This window comes from Aquila chrysaetos, chromosome 6 (genome assembly GCF_900496995.4).
Source record: "Aquila chrysaetos chrysaetos chromosome 6, bAquChr1.4, whole genome shotgun sequence".
Classification (NCBI taxonomy): domain Eukaryota; kingdom Metazoa; phylum Chordata; class Aves; order Accipitriformes; family Accipitridae; genus Aquila; species Aquila chrysaetos.
Window position 1 is genome coordinate 52,251,810 of NC_044009.1, and position 14,577 is coordinate 52,266,386.

Consider the following 14,577-nt stretch of genomic DNA (forward strand, 5'->3'; position numbering starts at 1 on the left):
GGGGGGGGGGGGGCCGGGGCTGCCGGTCGGCCGGGTGCGGAGGACCCGCCCCCTTCCCCGCCTCTCCCGGGCGGGGCGGGGCCGGGCGGCCGTGACGTCACGGGGCGCCATCTTGAGGCGGTGGCGGCTGAGGGGAGCGTTTCCTCCTCGTCGCTCCCGGTTTTCCCCGGTGGGGCCGCATCGCTCCGTGTCCCGTTCCCCCCCCCCCCCACCCCGCCCCGCCCCGGTATTAAAAGCTGCCTGAGGGCGCGGGCTCTGCCGCCTCAGCGGGTGCGAGGAGGGGTGGAGGGCGCGGAAAGCAGCGGTGGCGGTGGGAATGTGGCCGGGTGCGGCTGAGGAGATGATGGCTGACGGGGGGGGGGGGGTGCGGGGGGGTTTGTGGGGAGTATGGCTGAGGGGGGTACGGCCCGTCGTGAGGGAGGGCAGGCGGCCCTCAGCCGGCTGTCCCCACCGCCACACAGGCAGGGTTGTGCAGCCGGGAGGGGGATGTTCCCCAAAAAGCCATTTTCTGGGCGCTCTTGAGGGGCCTCCTGGCCCTGTACCGGCTGTGGGCAGCCATCGAGGGCTGCTGGCAGGAACCTGGGAGCTGCTAACTGCTGCTGGGTGTACCTCCTTTTTTCTGAGGTGTAATGTGACTTCAAATGAACTCATGCCAGTCAGGGTGAGTCAGTAGTTCTGCACGGCTTTTTGGAATATGCACAGTCATACGTTTTAGAGCCGCGTCTCTTGGAGTAGTCGTGAGCCTTAGTCATCATCGCGGCAGTGTCAGCGCATTAGTCAGAGCCTATTCTTGACTTCTTCAACGAGAGAACTGGTGGAAAAGTGAAGCGCAGCAGCGTTACGGTGGCTGTGTTTCTATTAGAAGGGCAGGACTTTGAAAGTACTGAGAACAAGATTCCTGAAAGCTTTCTGTATGATTTAGTGGTACTTTCCTGCCCACTCATCTCAAATTTATGGGGCCACATTTCTTTCCTCAGCTGTGATAGGCAAGTATAGAACTTAAAGATAACGTAAGTTTCACTTACGTGTGGGAAAAGTACTTTTCAGCATATTTTGTAAGGAATTTTAGATTATTAGAAATGAAATTTTATTTGAAGAACACACTGATGTTTCTTCACAAATGACAGCAGAGTTCATGTTTCTTGAACGCTTTGTACACCAGAAGCATTTATTTTAAATCACCTGGGGTCTACGATGGCAGGGTATTATCAAGTGTCCTGTGGGTTTTTTGGTTATGAAACTGCGTTAGCAGATCGCTTGCCCCGCTGCATAGCCAGCCTCTCCTCTCGGATGGAGTTTCCATTTTGTTCCCGTTTTCCAGGGTTTGAGGCAGTCTGCAGGTGGCACCGTTGCCTCACGTTTGCGGCCATCGTTGCCCATCCTGAACTGGCTGCTGGAAATGAACTCTTTCTGTCAGATTTTTAAGGCAAAATGGAGCGCCTTTCCCTCAGTCTTAAATTTACTAATTACATTGAAACTTATAATTTCACTTAATGAATCAGAACGAATAAAAACGGCACTGATTTGTTTAATTGCTTTAAAAAAGGAAGGATGAATCAATTTGTACAGAAATGCAATAAACACTAATGTTGTCTGGCTGAAATAGAAAATTGTAATGAGTTCTGTATAATTCAAGACAATGAGTTTTCTCTTTTATTAACTCTGCGTTATCACATGTGGTGCAATAATCACAGCAGCTGCACATGCAAATAAATGGGTAGCTTCTCCAGTTCTTCGGATCCTGTAACATTGTTTTTGTCACCTTAGTATTGAATCAAGTTTCACACATCTTCATGTACATTTGCTCCATTTTTTATCTGGTCGTGGTGGGACGGTGCATCCGAGATCTGCCATACCTCCTAGAGATGAAGGACTGGACAGGACCGCCTGTGCTGGGTCTAAGCCCCCCAGGTTCAAGCAGTCGTGTAGAACATACAGTCTAGGAGGCACTAGAGGGGAGGACAGAAAAACAGCTATTAAAAAAAAGTTATTTCTAAACCTGCTGTTCCAGACTCCAGATGTGGCAATCTCTTTATCCCCAAGGACTGAGCAGTGCTGACCCCCGTGTCCCAGATATTTTACCGTCATTAGGGCCACCTGCAGGCTCTGGTGTCCCGATCGCTGATGGATCAGTGGGACTTTGCGGGATGTCGATGCTTCCCCCTCCTCACCGCCCTGTCAGACACATCAGAGGGGCTGAGACTGAGCTTCCCCCCTTTTGTAACAATGTGTTGTCAAGCCTTAGCTTTTGTAACAGCTGTTTTAAAAGACAGTTTATATTGTCAAAAATGTTTGCTTTTAGAAAACTTGGGTAACTCTTGGGAAGCTTTTTCCTAGTGCACAGAAGTAGCTTGCTAAGGCTTCTAGCTTTGTTTTGTATCTGACTGGATTCTCTGTATTTCTCCAGCTGCCCTCTAGTTTACTTTGTGATTTACTGAAATATTTTTTTCCTCTTTTTATAATGGTCTCCTCTGGTGCTCTGTGTAGGAGTCATGCAGGCAGAGAAACTGATTAAACAGAGAAATGCTGAAAATAATTCTGTATAAAGCATTTCAAGATGTACGCGAGGACTCTCTCCCCCTCAGTTCCTCTGATTTTACTGCTAGCTGATGCTCATGATGAAGGAAGTCGGCGAGAAGCACACTCTTTAAACTGATAAGATTCTGTGCTTTTACGGCTCTCTGCTCAGCAGCCGAACAGACTTTGTATCCGTCATGCCCTTGCATGAGAAACAATACTGTATTAACAAGTATGGAAAACCTTGAGAGTTTTTAATAACAAATTTTACTGTACACACACAGTCTGATGCCACCTAAATGGAACATACCCTTGCTGTTTAAAGACTTTGATTCATTATTGTTAAGTTTTCTTTGGCTTTTATTCAGCTCAGGCACTCGAGTTTCCTCGTAAAAGCATCTCAGACACTTTTCATGCATGGCTATTGCAGCACGCTTGGAAACAAGTTGATGTTAAGTGGAATACATTTATTTTCCTAATCATAGTTTTTATTTTCTTGTACCTGGTGTTACACGGTGGGAGTCCTTTTTCTTACATTAGCTGCCGTGGAGGATAAAGAGGGAGAGAGATTAGGCAGCCAAAACTGACGCATCCCACTTTTCCCCACTTCTTTCATGCACAGCACCCACCCAGCATCTAAATCCAGGAGTCACCCGAATGCAGAGAGACAATTTCAATGGCTAAGGACCTGGTTAATGGACCTTGCCCTGGGGTCTTAGCACCTCCTTCCGAAACATAGCCTCAGCCAGGGCAGGGTTGTGCCAGCGGGATGGGTAGCTCCTTCTGGAGCAGCCAGAAGACGCGACCCTTGGACATCTCCCCGTACACCGCGTGGCCCCGGCGGAGCTTTTTATATGGGAGTTCTGCGTCTCTTGACTCCCCGTTTCCAGTAGGGAACTCTACAAAGACACGTCTAGCGCTGTCTGAGGCCTTGGTCCACGCGTCTTTGGGAGATGCTCTTCCAGCGGCGTAGGCCTCTGGGGATGCTTACAGCACTCTGCAGCGGTACAGGGATGCCCAGCGCCTGCAGGGTCCGTGGGAGGTGGGAGCTCGGACAAGAACACGCGGAGCTGGGGCATCTCCTCCTCCTCCTCCGTGTTGGAGCTCGCCGTGGTGGAGCGGCTCCTGCCCGTCGGTTGTTCTTTCGCGGCAGCACGTCGGCGGCAGGTGGACTAGGCTCATTCTGGGACCGCCTTTCCTACCCACCCGTCCCCTCCAGCCAGCAGTTCAGAGGAAACGAGTGTTTCGGCGAGTAGGATGAGTGCTCCAGTAACCCAGTAAATTTGCCTCAAAGAAGTGGTTTTGTTCAGCGACGGGTCACGCGGCGAGTTTCTGCACCCATCCCATATGGCAGTAGGTACTAAACCAGAGTGACTGGTTTTGTCAACAAATTTGCCTCACTTTGGCACCATATGGCCTCCCGGCCACGTCCCCTTGTCTGAATAAACGTACGCCAGGGAGGAATGCGGCTGTCAGGCAATCCCAATTGTTTCACAGTGCAAGCCAAATTTCGGATCAGATGCTTCCTCTCATGAGCTCCAAAGTTCAATGTCCTTTCACTGCGAGCATTTATGCTGTGAATGAAAAATGCCGGTACGCTGCTTTGCATCTCGTTATCCAGTAACAGCATGTGCCCAGACAGCGTGTAAGCGATTCTTTCTGCAGGACAGGGGACCAGATTTGGATCTGTCTGCGTCTCCGTCAGTGGGACTGCATTCAGCGTACTGGGGCAACTCTAGCTTTATACTCTTTCATGACTGACATATCCCAAAACACAGAATTTTTAAGAGTGCCTTAGGAGAGCAGCTCGTGTTTTTCAGAGCTGTGGCTGCCAATAGTCGGAACTCAGCGCTGGGAAACAAGACTTGCACGTTATTTTGGCATACTCATCCTAACGCGAGACTGAGTATCCAGACATACTGCGCCTTGAAGCATATAATTAACAAGACAGTCTAGAATATGCAAATGTATGTTTTTAATTAGTTCTGAATACATGCAACCACCTGTGTGGATGTTCAAGTAGGGGAGAGGAGAGAGCACACAGCTACGCCCCAGACAGTCAGTCATTGTGTCAGAGACACCTACACCATCGTGTACATTTCATGTGTGCTCAGCAATCAGCTGATTTCAAATTACAAAACGTGTCCGGTTTGCGCTGCCAGTCTTGTTCCAGTTCTTCAACAGAAAAACAGAACAAATCAAAACAGAGCCATGTCAAAAACAGACTCGGGAGGTCATGAGACACATTAGCAAGCTTGACAAAATTAACCCCTGCAGGTAACGAGCAACACGGGTTAAAATTAAATGTGTCCAAAAAGTGGATGGAGTGGGAAGGAAAAGAAATCAGTAAACGAAGCACTGGATTATGCCCTTCAGATGTGATTTAAAAATCCAGAGTAACTCTCATCAGCAGGATGCTGAGCGTGACCTGAGCACATTCTGCTGGAAGAAGGCTGCGGGACGGGGAAAGAGCCGTGTCCATCCAGCCGGGACCTACGGTGAGGGCGGCAGGAACGCCGTCAGCGACGGTTCCCACTTCTTCGCTGGGTGAGGGCTTTCCTCCCTGGCAGAGCGGTGTGCAATATTGTTGGCAATTCAGCGTTTTACCTGAAACGATTTTAAAGTCTTGCCCCATCCACTCTTTTCCTCTCCTAAATGGTACCAAATACCAGGTTTTTTTCTAATGACAAGGCAATTGAAGTAGGAGATACTTAAAGAACTGCACAGTCCTCACCCCAATCCCGGCACCCGTGGTATATTTAAAAGCGGAGGCACCCGAAGCTCTGCAGCTGGGGTGCAGGGCTCGAGGACGGATCGAGAGGCACCTCTGGAGAGGAAGACTCAAAGACAAGAGATGCTCCTGGGGCTGACAGAGAAAGCGTGACGGAGGAGAGGCAAGTGCCAGCCCTTTCCCACCCAGGGCTGTTGGCTAGGACCAGGCTCGCAGCCGCTCTCATGGGGAGATGCCAGAAGACCCCCTGGACCCGCTGCCTCCTCCCTGACCCCCTCCGGCTGTGAGCAGCTTGCCTTTTGGGGTGGTTTCTAGACAATTCTGCTTCCTCTGGGGTTAGCCTCCAAAGGGGTTAACGGTACCTTTGGGAGCGATCAGGAGCAGAAACGTCCTTTGCTCCGAGGAGGCACGTGTCCCGCTCACAGCAGGATCCTGTTGTATTTCTACGTGTGAGAGCAAAGGTTTGCTCTCCTACCCAAATGCGATGCCAGGATGCTCCTGCCTCAGGATCACCGACACTGTGTTGGTACGGTTTGCGATTAACACTGCGTCGGAGAAGCTTGCCCGAATTTCCCGTTTTAACAGTGTTTTTAAGAAAATGTTTCCTTCGGTTTTCCCGTCTTGCTTTTTTTGGTACGTACTTCAAATCTGCCACAGTATGACTTAAAGGAAATTCTCCAAATTGTAAGGAAATGTCCTCTCCTGTGCAAACCTGGGCAAGCTCTGTTCCTGATTACACACTTGTTGGACAAGTATGATAGGGTGGGCCCTGCATGGGTGCTTTGTGGCTTCATTCATGTTTATAAACTACTCTGAGATCTTCAGATGAAAAAGGATTTACGAGTGCAAAATAGTAAGTTGCCAAACTGTTTCTAACCTCATAAACAGGTAATTTTAAATTCAAGGAGACACCGAGGAGGGCAAGATCGCACAAGCGGGCTGGGAACAGTTTCCTTCACCCGTCCTGGGAGCTCAAAATGCAGAATTCCCTCCATTGCTTTAAACCCAGCTAGCGTTTTATCATAAATTGAGAAAAGCCTTTCTAAATTTATTTGCGAAGTTTAAAAAATGGAAAACTCATTTGTTTTTAGCTGGCCTCCTCCTTCTTTTGTTTCTCTGTTTGTGCTGTATTCACATGGCGTTAGAACAAAGCTTTCTGTAAATATTAACTGGAGTATGGGAATCAATTCAGCTCAGTTTGACTTTGTTCCTCTATTTCACAGAAACTACGGCAAACGCGTTTGTTGTGGGGCCATTCACCGAAACAGCTAACACAAACAATTGTGCAAGCTGAGCTGGGACCTCGTGTCTTCATTCCTCCTCCCGCTTACCGTTTTGTGGTCGGAAAGCCGAAATCGGTGGGCAGGCAGCCTGCGAGCCGCCCGGGGCAGAGCCAGCCGCTGCCAGCCACGCACACCGTGCTTAGCAAACGATGAACGCGTCGGGGAAGTTTATGAGTTATTCATGGGCCGTTTTGCAAACAGAACGAGCTGATCAATAATTAACCGGAGGCAGCAGCGGGTGCGTGGCCTGGACCGGTACGTGGCTCGGTGGCCGCGAGCTGCTCACCCGGCCACCCTGGGCTTCCCCGTCCCGGGGATCGCTCGACCTCAGCCCCCCCAATTCCTTCGAGGATGCGTGTCCCCTCCCTGGGGCGACGCTTTCTGAGTTCTTCTACCTGCAACGGCAGAAGCTCCCCCCAGCCCCGAGCAGAGCAAATCTTCAGGTAGCGCGTTTTCCCGCAGAGCGTTTCGGAGGCTCCTTCCAGCGCGTCCAGCAAACCTCGCGCAATCAGCAGGACTCCAACGTGCCCACGGATGCTCCTCACCGGGGCCGAAGGCGGAGGACGGGGAGCCTCCGTGCAAGCCACGGTGCTCCTCGGGCGCTCGGGTGGACGACTGGCAGCAGAGCTCCTTTCCAGAAACAGGCTGTTCTCCGTGCGATGGAGGTTGCGCTATTTAATATTCTAACAGAAGGCAACATAATTGCAGCTTAATCTAATTAATGAATCCTGGTAAGAGCCACTCCAATATTTCCTGTTCAATACTTGCACTGCAGTTGGTATTGGGCGCTCGGCACGGAGCGATGAGTTGGCGAGACAAAACTGGCCACCCACGGTAAGGGACACTCCGCACATGCGGACGCTGCGGCCAAATGGGGGAAAATGCAAAATAAACAGCACGGACGGCCATCTGCCACTTCCGAAGCAGCAGCCAACGCTAACACCCCATTAGGACACGGACCAAAAGCACAAATCTGGTGGTTTGGCCACCAGCGATTTTCATTTTTCTCCAGAAAAGGGTTCTGGCATTTGTTAAAAAAGAAAAAAAAAAGAAAAAGGAAGAGGCCCAAGGGACTTGAGGACTTGTTTAAATAATAGAAAGGCTGCTGCTGCCCGTTTTGTTTATGTCATCAGAAAAGGTTACAGCTTTGAACTTACTCACGGGCAACCACAGCGCTGACTTAAAAATGCAGCAGAGCTGCAATGTTGCTGGTTTGCTCACCTTTCTGGAGCGGAGACTCTCGTGGGATGACTGCATCCAAGCAGGCTCTTCGCTCACTCCCCTGTTTCGGAACCAGGGCTGCTGACCTCAGAACTAGCTGATTAGTTTTTATTTTTAATATAGAAATAGGAGAAGGCAAGAATCGTAACATTTCCCTTCCCCAAAACATTTGATGTGCTGCAGCCCACTCCTATGTCTAGGAAATGCTGCTGGAAATCCAATAAAGCACAAACCAGGGGTGAGTGTCACCCGTCCCGGCTGTAACCGAAGCACATCCTCCTGGTCTGAGGCCTCCTCCAGACACCGGGACTAATTAATTGGTTTTTAAAAACATTTTACTATGTTTTGTAACATTAAACCCTAAGGTGATTCTGTTATAATTCTATAAATCACAAATCTTTTCTTATGATAGATTTAATTTTCTGTTTACTGAGCTATCCTACGTTTTCCCTGTTCCAATCTCCAGCCAGTGAGAAACTCCAAGAAAATGCATTCATGCAGTCCCTCTTGTGTTTTACCTTTATGTCTAATTATATTTTATATATGTAGGATAAATGTGTGTGAAATAGCCCAGTGGCATAGCCAGCTCAGTTTCCACAAGGTAGTGATTTATTAAGGGCTATTTAATTAACAGAAAAAGCCTCGTTTCTGCCAGCATAACCCCCACTTTGCCAGGTCTGGCCAGGCAAGGGTTTTGCCTGCTGCAGTCCTGCGACTGCGATGAAGCCGGGCCACGGAGAGGGGAAGAAGGTTTCCCCGTACTGTCATTGCGAGAGAAGCATGTAGATGTGTAAGTGCCTGATCTAGACATGTTGGGATTGTCGGATAATTCCTGTTTAACCACTTCTAACTCGCTGCATTTCCCCATCAAATACCGGATGGGTCATTTGAGCACCTTCTCTCGCATCTCCCTGTCTCTTATTCGTGTTGAAACCCAAACCATTCCCCCTTGCCAGAATCTTGGAAAATGAGTATAACGAGTAAATGAGTGTATGAGTTGAAATACTGTGTCACACGAGTTTTCTTAATGTTTAAAAAGATGTTATTTCATTGCTACTCCAGAAATAAACTTGCATGACGTTTTCGGCAGGACACGGCGTGGGTTTGGCCGGCTCAGCTGGGGAGGAGAGCAGGCGCTGCGGTGACTGCTGGGCTGTACGGGGTCTTAGCCTGCATTTAGGAACTACCCCAAAATGAACATCATCTTGTCCGAAAGGTCGCGCGTAAAATAGCTCTGCGGTTAAAGCACTACAGGTCCTCTTTCGGTTGCGGCCCCACTACTTCAACGTCCCACTGTGGGCTTCAGCTGAACTACTCCAGGCTGACACGCTGGGCAGGATCCGTCCCCGTCCGCTCGCCAAACCACGTCGGCGAGTGGCATCGGTACGGGGCAACTGAGCTCATGAGAAAATGCCATAACAGCTTGGATGGCTCCATCGCTCCTGCTTCCAACGCAGAAACAAGGGCTCCGCAAAGCTTACTGCAACGCCTTGGCACGGGAGTGTGAACAACCGTGGGTTTCTCGGGGTTGTTATTGTCATTACTTTTATCCTTATCGTTGCAATTATTGATGTTAGTGTGTCACAGGAGGTTGCTGGAAGGACTCCACTATTACAGCGGGGTTTTCGAGTAGCTTCATTAATACTAGTGCTAATGCGCAGGAGTGATTTGTGTGATTGACAGTTCAGGCAACGAAGTTTACCTTGTTTCAGCGTGGGGCTTGATGGGACAGGGCTCTGGCTCTGGCGACCAGGCAGGTCCCGGCAGTGCCGTCTCCCAAAGCCCCCGAGGACGGCGGTGCCGTGGTCCGCTGCCGGGCACCGCCGCCGTGCTTCGGAAAGAACGGCTCCATCACGGGGGACGCCTGCTCTGAAGGTCATCCCGGTCAGAGGGAACAGACGTTAACCATTGCTGCTTCTTACGTATTTTAGAGGAAAGAAAGCTCAGTTGAAAAAGCTGAAGGAATGTCACCGACTGCATTCTACATCTGTTACATCTCAGAATAATTTATTTTAACCTCTGAAGATACAAGGGAAAATATTTGAAGGAGATGGAGACTTGCCAGTATTTCCAGTTCATTATAAGCAAAGAACTGTTGCTTATAGCACTTTTTTGGAGCAGAGAGTAGTCTGGTTTTAAATCCCTCAAGCAATGAGGAATCACGTACTCGCCAATGGAAATTGTTCTTCAGTAAAGAATTTGCTAATTAAAAAAGTTTAATTTTTAAATTCAGCCTACATTTCCTCCCTTTCCATAAACGTTCCGTCTGCTTTCGACGGGCGTTGCTGGGTCCCTGCTAACCTCAGCTGGGGTTCACCCGAACGTCTTGCCTGGTCTCGGCACACAGGCTCACGCAGCGGGGCCGGCTCCCCGCAGGGAAGTAAAAACTCTGGGCTTGGCTGTGCTCGGAGCTGGAGGGCTGCGGGCAGCGCGGCAGGGGTAGCTGCAACTGTAATTGTCTCCAGAGATGCTAAAACTCTCTAAACGTTGCGGTCGAGAGGCAGAGTGAGGCCAAAGACGAGTGATGGCCCGGTGATGGAGCTGCATTTCGGCCACGTTGGGGACCGGCAGACCGCGTGCCACCCGTCCCCGGTGGGTGCTCCGCCGACAACAAAACGCAAAACGGCTAAAAATTGCTGTCTTCCAGCTGCGGACTTTGCTTGTGCACGGCCCTGTGAACCGGTGCGCACAAAAAGGCAGTTTCTCCCCGTTCCGTTTGGATGTGAGAGGGGAGTAAAGGATCCGGGGGGCAGAGGGACTTGCTCAGGCAGGATCATCTCCAGCTGAGCCGTGCGAGAAGATGTGAGCAGGCTTGGTGACGAGGGGCCCGCAAACTGAATCGAGAAGACCCAGAGACCTAAATAGTGAAGCCATTTTGCTTGCAGATGACACCATATAAGCAGATATGTATGAGTGTTACCAAGATTAAAGTTTAATTAAATTCCTGCAAGATTTTTGGGTCTTCATAAATTTCCTTTGAGCTTTCTGCCAACTAGGATATGCTTGCTGGCTTCAGAATATAAAAGCAAGTATTGTTGTGTTTTGCAAATATGTTTTATAATGCATGCAAGTGCTGACTATGCAAAAGTATCACTGGTTTCCACGATTAACAAAATTACAAAAAGCACAAAGGGTAGCAGTTCTTCTTGTTTTTGACTATCCTTTAAAAACAAGAGATGGATCAAAGTATCCTGTGATTAAGTTCATTAATCACGCCCACATCATGAAAAACCATCGACTCTTCTGAACCCACTTTTCACAGAGGGAGGACGCGAGGAGTTGGCCGGGGCGGATTCTGCTGTGGGTTGGTTGTTTATTTACTTGTTTTTCCCAAACAAGGACCTGGCTGGGTTGGCATGTCCAGGGGGCAGGGATGTCTCTGGCCGGGAGCAGCCGGGTGGGCGAGCGGCGGCAAACTCCCTGCCCGGCCCTCGGGGATCGGGGCGCACAAAAAGCTCTGCTGCTTTTAGCCCCTTTGTGGGTAATCCCTAGAAGCGAGGGACTGAGCTGCAGGGGCAAGGGGTCAGCGGGCAGGGTGGGCGCGGAGATGTCCGTCCTGAACACGGCAGGAGCGGACTGACGGACAGCGATGCACTGGAAACCCACCCCGGGAGAGGGATTCCCCTGCCCTGTTGTGCCACTCCCGTAAGGCTTGTATCTTCCTTGCTTTTAATCCAGTGCTTGTCCTTGTTAACACAGCGACGACTTATCTAACGTAAAGACTTTTATCTGGTGTATCGGGTAACGGAGTGCTGTACGAGCTGTCGCGAGAGGGATGTGCAGACCGTCACCCCTGTGCTCGGTCCCCCCCTCGCACCCCCCAGGTCACGCTCATGTAAAAGGCTGTTGTAAATGTGCTCTCTCCGGGACCCCGTAGCAATCTTGCTAGACACGTGTTAAAGCACTTGGAAAATTCAACAGCAAACTGACGGTAATGTTCCCAAGCTTGCAGATAAGCAAGAAAGGGATTTCACGTGAATTCAGGTGGGGACCACAGCTCCGTTCCTACGAGCGATGTCTGACTGCAGGGGGTACGTTTGTGCTTCTCCAAGTGATGGAGCCGGAGGAGCTTCCAACCAGCCGGGAAATCACAGCAACCCACGTAGGACCTAAACGTCCCCTGCTTTGTTTAGCATAAACCCAAAGCTTTTACAGGTGCCTTTTGTAGCCTGGCAATGAAGTGGACGCTGAGAAGGACGCGTACCTATGAGGGTCCTCCCCATCATGCAGAAGTAAAGCGACTGGCCCCGGGCTCTGGCCAAAGACATCCCTGCGTGAACCGCACATCCCAGCACAGACCAGGCAGTGACCCGTGCTACATCCTGCCCCTTCTAAAACCGGCCCACGGATGCATTTTTTGATCAAATCCTACCTTTCTGCCCTCAAGAGCAAACCTGCATCGGCTTCGGTGGGGCAGGGGTCCAGGTCTGCCGCTTACGTTGGCTGCAGAGACCCACGGGAGCGATATGATGGGGGCTGGCCGGGGAAGGAAGGGAGCGTTTTCTCTCCCACCCTCCAAAAATATTTCAAAGTGCTTTACCAATTCTGCAGCTGGCTGATATAGACACACGCCTTTTAATTCTGAGTTGCATTGATTTACAAGTAATAGTAACAGAGCTCGTTTGCTGGTAAATGATGATTTTGAGGTCTTTCCCTAGCCTGGCCGCTTTTGGGTCCAACCCCTCCGAAAGGGCTGTCAGCGTCCAACCCGGCAGCCCCGGCAGGGAAGGGCACACGCCGTGACAGAGCTCGGCGCTGCCTGACCTCGTGGCGTGGGCTGCGTTCCCTGTCCACGCTTATGATCTGGGGATTTCAGCTGGGAAAGAGATTCGGATTTAGAAGACGGCAGGACCAAAGGTCCAGCTGGCTTTCTGTCTCTGGGAATGGCCGGTAGAGGATGTATTGGGCAACGTATAAAACAAGAGAGAGACTCTTCCCCTGGTGATTTGCCACCTCGAGCATCCTGCAGTCCAGGACAGGACCTTCTCACTCCGAGGTTGCACCTGCACTGCTCCGCTGAATAACCCTTCTCCTCCGCGAATTAAGCCAGTTTCGCATCCCAAAATTCGAATAATCCCAAAATTAATAATTTTTGAGAATTGGTGAGCAACCTCCCGTGATCGAACAGACTTCTATCACACGCCCTCTTTGTCGTCTCCCCCAGTGGGGATGCCCCACCTTTTACAATCCCTTTGCCCCGAGCCTTTCACCATCCTCCTGCCCCTCTGCCTCCATCTCTCGCGCTGGCCTCCCCGACACGGAGCCGAGCCGGGGTCCCCTGCAGCCCACGGGGAGACGAAAGTGTCCGATAACGGATCCAGGAAAGCCGCTTGCTCAGCAAACAGCAGCCCAGGTTGGGCAAGAAAAAACAAGGAGGGCAGGGTTTGACTTGAACTCTTCTCCGGGGATTAAGTGCCTAAATCCGGAGTGCCGAGCACTGCGTGGGATTCACAGCCCTGAATGTTTTGCTGGAATTGAGCACACCGCAGTATGCGATCTGCTGCCGAGACACTGGATAAAATACCCAATACGCTTCTCCTCTGGCTGCTTTCTGGAAGGGACCAGGCCCAGTGATTGTGAAAATTGTGAAGACCGTAATTGTGTACATGTTAAAAAAATTTCTTCAGCCCACACCCACAGTTTTAGCCGCAACCAGAGATGAAAACACCTGATTCTGGGTGGATTTGCACCAAACTGTGAATACTCTGCACACGAAGGATGAGTTGCTTTCAGTGAGTGGCATCGCACCACCCTGTCATCCCACTTGATGTGCCTTTTGCCAGGTGCAAAATAAGCCTTCATATGACACCACTATTTTTTTAAAAATCTAAATTAATGAGAGGGCAGGGACTGCAGAGTTTAAATCTCGGTGCAGCATCGAAGGGGTTATACCGATAAGCCAGCAGCTCCACGTGGAACAAAGCTGGCATTTCAGGGGGAAGACAATGGATTGTATTTTCTGTGTTCATTTTAGTCATCCATTTGGCATTGAGACTGAGGTCACCCACCCAATCGTGCACTGCAGCATCTCTGTTCTAGCTAGCAAGGAGAAGCAAAACAAAGAGGAGCTGAGTCGGCAGGAATCGGATAGCAATCATGTATGGAAAAGTGCTCCGTTAAATGGCTTTTAGATAACGTTGTTGCAGTCCATTTCAGGACACTGTTTAAAATCCTTCTGAATAAGCATTTTCTCTGACACACATCTTAGCACTTTGCATGGCCACTGGTCACACTCAATTCCCGTTTCACATCCCAAACAATAATTACGAGCTTGGCCTGGTTTTGTGGCTGAATGATATGATTTGCAATGCAAGCATTCAAACACCAGCCAAAAGGATGTAGCGACTGCTATCCATCTGTAAATATTTTCTCTAGCAACAGCTTCATTTCCTTTGAAACATTAAAAAGGTTGTAGTTCTAACATGCATGCATATGCAGGCACGCGTCTTAAAAAATGTACAACAGGCACGCACATAGACACGTCTCGGTTTAGCCTGAGTTCTGCGCCATGCAAAGGAGAGGCTCAGTTTGTCACCCCGTCCTGTTTTCTGGGGAAAAGTGCTTTAATTACGCTACCAACAACCCGGAAAACCTGCGTTCTCTGTCGTGTGGCTTTATCCCCAGGGAGGCGGCGCTCCGAGCTCCTCCGCCTCGCCAGCCGAAAGCGCAGACAGTCAAGGACGAGGTGCAATCCTTCTGGCTGCGCAACTGCTGCTGGTGAGCAGAGGAGAGCACGCAATGGGCTCCGAAGCAGCGCTTTAGCGTTTTGTTCCTTGCTTTATTCCGAAACGAGTGAGGTGCGAGCCGGTACGGGACTGCTCCAAC

At 50.2% G+C, this 14,577-nt stretch overlaps 1 long non-coding RNA gene across 4 annotated transcripts; it reads left to right on the forward strand.

The window, feature by feature from the left end:
• The first annotated feature begins 97 nt into the window (after positions 1-97).
• LOC115343328 lies at positions 98-9,980 on the forward strand. Of its 4 annotated transcripts, none has more exons than XR_003924078.1 (3): positions 98-661; positions 4,928-5,064; positions 6,472-9,980. It is a non-coding gene; the product is annotated as an uncharacterized LOC115343328 (long non-coding RNA). The 4 variants fall into 4 exon arrangements; XR_003924079.1 differs by having other exon boundaries at positions 4,931-5,064; XR_003924077.1 differs by lacking the exon at positions 98-661 and having other exon boundaries at positions 4,843-5,064.
• Positions 9,981-14,577: the final 4,597 nt, after the last annotated feature.